Here is a 5,274-nt window from a genome sequence, read left to right as displayed (position 1 = left end):
TTTTTTATTTACTATCTTTTCTTTTTACAAGTGGTAGACAAAAGAGGAATAGGGCGGCGCTTAGGGCGGCGCTTAGGGCGGCACATAGGCTGAAGAGGTTAGATTTTTTTCTTTTTCTTCATTTTTTTATTTTTTTATTTTTATTTTGGGTTGTATTTGGGCTTGGGGTATTTTGGGTTTTAGTTGAGTTTTGGTATTTGGGCTGTGATTTTATTGGACCCCGGGCAAAATTTGGGTATTACACATAATTTAGTGACTAATGACATAATTTACCCTTTTGAATATTATACGTTGAAATAAATTAAAGAGTATTATTTTATATACATACAATACCTAAATTTATCCATAATTCTATATAGACAAATATCTATCTAATATAAACCAAAATAGTATAAATTAAGATAGGAAGATACCACAAATTCCTCATTTACCCATTATAGCTAGAATCATGGGTCAGATTTTGAATTCAAAATCGAATTGTTTATTTACTGTTGATACTTATTTTATTATAATTTTATAAGTATAAAATACATATGTCATGCTCTAAAAAATTATTAAATTAATGAACAAGACAACATAAATTGGAGAAATCTAATATAAAATTGAAGCAAACTTAGCTATAACAAAACATGAGATTCTCTTCTACATACATCTACACTTTTTCTTAAATTAAAATTAAATAAAGGTATTTATTAATATAAATCATATTTTCTAACACACCCATCATATATATAGTGAAGTGGATAAATTGTTAAGGTAAAAACAGAAAAGAGGTGGTTGCTTAATTTTCCATGAAACATGACACGTGCAATATTAACTTATATGTATTTCTGTTAGAGTAAAATTTACTTTTAAGTAATGTGAAATTTTAAGTTTTTACTTCATGGATTACAAGCAATAAATTGGATTGGTAATTGCAGTCCTTTTTCAGTTTTGGGTTTGGATTTTCCCAAAGTATGTAATTAAAGAAACAAATTCCACAAGTGGTGGAGAAGGTTAACATCTTTCTTCTTTTTACTTTAAATATGAGAAAATATTTGATTTAAAGTTGATAAGTGAATGTAAGGTTTAAATATATAAAAGAAATGAAATAAATGACAATATTTTAAGTTGATTTGTGGAATTGAAAAAATATACTATTAATACGCTCGCCTTTTAAATATATTTTTTTTACTCTTTACCAACGCTTTAATAATGTACCAACTATTTAAAGAGTAAAAATATATAATGTTGTTGAGTTTTTATATCTGTGCGAGGATGTCGTCAAGTTAAATATTGTGGATTGTAAAATTTGTTCACTGGAAACGAATATCTGGCCTTCTATAAATAACAATATTTGCCTCTCAAATATTCGATATGTAAGAACCCAAGTTTACCCGGGCCCAACAAGCCCAAATCAGACACAAAAACAAAAATAAAAGAAAATCAATTAAAACTACAGCCCACAATAAATAAATCAAAATAAATTAAAGGCTCAGTGGCCCAAAAATTAACCCGAACCCTAACCTTAGGGTTTCCTGTTGCGCCGCTGCTTCCACATGCTGGGTCAGCACGCTCATCGCCCGAAAACCACCGCCCCTGGTACTGCTTGCACCAAAATAGCAGCTCCTGCCTCGTTGACTTTGCCTGCAAAAAAGGAAGAAACAGAAACAAGAACAAAAAAGGCAACAAAGAAACAACAGCAGAAAAAGTAACAGAGAAACATCAAATTAGAGCAGTATGAACAGTGGCTAAACAATAGAAAAATAATGACTTGTAAATCGGCTGTATAAGACCGAGAAAAAAAAACGATTGTACACACAGCATAATTGAGCAATCAAAAAAAAAACAAAAGGTTGACTGTTCATTTTCTTTCTTTATTTTTTGGTTTCATTTCGTTTATTACTATTATTTTTCTTTTGTTTCTATTACGAATCTATTTTTAAAAAATAAGAGAAGGAAGAATCCCGTGTCACCTCGACGGATCTATTCTCCGTCGTCAGAATCTGACTTAAAGGGAAAAGAGAGAGGCCTTTTCTTTCGCATTTTCTGAGTTTGGGAGGCGTTTTGCTTTCGGGCTCTCTTGAAAAGGGCTGAAAATCTGATCAGCCACCGCCCTCGGTGGCTTTGTGCGATGATGGCGATGATGGGTTTCTTTTGAAACCCTAGCAGAGCACCAACGAAAATGGGGAAGAGGGGGCTACTCTCTTTCTGTTTGTTTTGGAGAAAAAAAAGGGAAGAAATAAAAGAGAAAAAAAAAATTAGTTTAAACAGCAGTACAAAACGGACACGTTCTCCTATTAATATACAAAAGGGTTATTTATAACCCAGTCCCTCCACGTTCTCATTTGTCTTTATTTAATCCGCTTGCTTATTTTCCTTTTATTTTCAAATTCGGCCCTACAAATCTGCTCAATTATCATTTTGGTCCCAAACGCATGGACGCAATGGATAACGGACACGTGTCTAGAAGCTGGATTTTTGCCCATCTAGTCCTAAAATCTTGCATTTTTTTATTTCGACCCCCGTGCTTCTATTTTATCATTATTTTTGCTTTTAATTTTATTTTATTTCCAGTTTAATCCCTAAACAGTTTGATTTTCTTTGTTATTTCTTCCATCGTTTATTTATTCATTTTCTACGCACATTATTTATTTTGGATTTACATGTTAATTCTTTAGATTTGTTTTATGAACCGTGTTCTAAATTTGCTTTACCAATTTTATTAAATTCACTTGTTTTATTTATTTTAAATCTTGTTGTATATTGACTATTAACTTCTATGTATTATCTACCTTAGATATTGTTTTTTATATAAGTCATTTGTTTTAAATCATTTCTACATGTTATGTATTTTAAATCTTGGCGTATAATATTTATATAGTATTCATTCTTAAACTTTTATTTAGTATTCTTCTCAAATTGTTTTAACGTATGTCACTTTAAATATTTTTATATATATTAATTACTTTACATTGTTTTATTTATTTATTTTAAACCCATTTCACATATTATTATTATTATTACCATTATTATTATTTTTTTTATTTTTTTTGGACTATTTATTATCATAAATTTATATATACTTTATTCTTAGACTCCTTTTATGGATTGTCTATTTCTGAATTTTCATATATAATTCATCCTAAATTCTTTATACATTATTATTTTTTTTATATATTATTTATACTAAACCTTTTATCGTATGTATACTGCTTATATTAAGATTCTCTTTTACATGTTTTAAACCTTTTGCATGTAATTTCAAAGTATTATATATTATATATTATATATTATATATTGTAAGTTGCCTTATTTTATTTAAAATCTTTTTGTATATTAATTATTTCGAATTGCTAACTTTAAATTGTTTTCATAGCTTCTATTTTAAGCCTTATATACGTGGTATTTGTTTAAAATTATCTTATTATCTATTTTAAGTTATTTTTTATTTATTTGTTTTTTTATGCTCATTAATGTTGTCATTACATGTTCTAGAAATCACTATTTATATCTCCATATTGTCAACATTCATGAACATTGTAACTAATTTACGTTTTACTACTCCGTGCTTTATGATATATTTCGTTTTATCTAGTTCAAATCATACCATATATCATGCTCCAACATATTTGTTTTGCTTCAAACAAAATAAATGCACATTGCTAAATGTTGCACTCGTTTTTACTCAAATAAAGGCAATATTCTGTTTTTTGGAGTTTCGAAATATCGTGCCCTACGTGTTGGGTTTCGATTTATTTCGTTTGACCTAAATGACCGAATATCCTTTTTAAATTTTCAATACATAAATTTTGGAAATTACGAGACGATTTTGGTATCGAAGGTTTGAAATATCGTGTCCTACGTGTTGGATGTGATATTTTATTTCTTCGAGACAAGAGAATCTTAATTGTTTCATACTATTGTATTCTTTTTGAGAGTTTTAGACAAGGCAATATTTGGCGTTTGGAAATTACGAGAAATTGTGCCCGCCGTGTTGGGTTTCGATTCATTGCTTGACTAAACGACCGAATATCCTTTTTAAATTTTCAATACACAAATTTTTGGAAATTATGAGACGATTTTGGTATCGAAGGTTGAAATATCGTGTCCTACGTGTTGGATGTGATATCGTATTTATTCGAAACAAGAGAATCTTATTATCCATTTCAAGTTTTTCAAACATTCATATCAAGGGATAGTACTTTAAAATTTATTGCAAAACCTTTTCAAATTTTAAACATCAAGACATTAATTAATCAATTAGGTGCAATTTTGGGCGTTACGAGGGTGCTAATCCTTCCTCGTATGTAACCGACTCCTTAACCCATTTTCTCAAACTTCGTAGACCAAAATCGTTGTTTTAGTAAATCGAAATGTTTTATTAAAACGACCAAATTTCTATGTGATCCAATTGCACCTAAACCAAAAAGATTGGTGGTGACTACCTTGTTCGTTTTCATCTTCAAAACCAAAGTCGATCCCCGTTTTTCCCAAAAAAATGGTTTCGACACTATACATTAGAAAATAATATACGAAGACAAGATGTTCTAAAACCCTCAACCACAGGTATATGAGATCCCCACTCCCCGAGGATCATAGCCAAAAACCTATTACATCATAGTCAAGTCATTAGGTTTACTATTAGTCTCGATCCGAAATGACAAAGTGCTCGGATCAAGATTTGAAACACACAAAAATTCTCAGATTCTAAAGTAAGTAAAGCTGGTGGTTTAGATGCGTAGGTTGGAAAAGGTAAGAAGATGAAAGAGATGGTGAGATTGAAGAAATAAATGGAAGGTTGTATTGTATAAATGACCTGGTAACCCTACTCACCAATGAACTTTGAATCTCAAATACCTATCCATGATGCCACTCTATTTTTTTAATCCAATCTAATTTCAATTTGTCAGCTTTAGCAGCCATTTGTTGATTAAACGTTAAATGTGATTTTAATAGGTTTAATTTAAAAGTTTTTTTCTTAGGATAATGAAAGGTTAAGAGTCATTGGTTTATGGCTATTATTAGATTTTAATATTTTCAATTTTTTTAAGGGCAATAGTCTATAAATAGTTTGTTAGTACTTGATATAACATAAAAAGAGAAAAAAGTAAGAAAGTTTAGAAGTTAAAAATAAAAGTTTTCTTGAGCAATTTTTCAATTTGGTATCAAAGCCATGAAGAGTGACTAGTAATGTGTCGCTGCCTCGACTAATGAAGGTGAACTCCGAGAATTGGAACATCCAAATGAAGGCTCTTCTCGAGTCTCAAGATGGTTGGGAGGCGGTTCAAAAAG

The 5,274-nt window shown here is 29.9% G+C and overlaps 1 long non-coding RNA gene across 1 annotated transcript; it reads right to left on the bottom strand.

Moving 5' to 3' along the window:
* Nucleotides 1-1,299: 1,299 nt before the first annotated feature.
* On the bottom strand, nucleotides 1,300-2,254 carry LOC121211033 (uncharacterized). The gene is made up of 2 exons (XR_005906413.1): nucleotides 1,956-2,254; nucleotides 1,300-1,626 (listed from the first exon to the last, which is right to left on the bottom strand). It is a non-coding gene; the product is annotated as an uncharacterized lncRNA (long non-coding RNA).
* Between the last annotated feature and the right edge of the window lie 3,020 nt (nucleotides 2,255-5,274).

Source organism: Gossypium hirsutum, chromosome A12 (assembly GCF_007990345.1).
Source record: "Gossypium hirsutum isolate 1008001.06 chromosome A12, Gossypium_hirsutum_v2.1, whole genome shotgun sequence".
Taxonomy (NCBI): domain Eukaryota; kingdom Viridiplantae; phylum Streptophyta; class Magnoliopsida; order Malvales; family Malvaceae; genus Gossypium; species Gossypium hirsutum.
The sequence above is the reverse complement of the archived record's forward strand: the minus strand, read 5'-3'. Positions and strand labels throughout refer to the sequence as shown.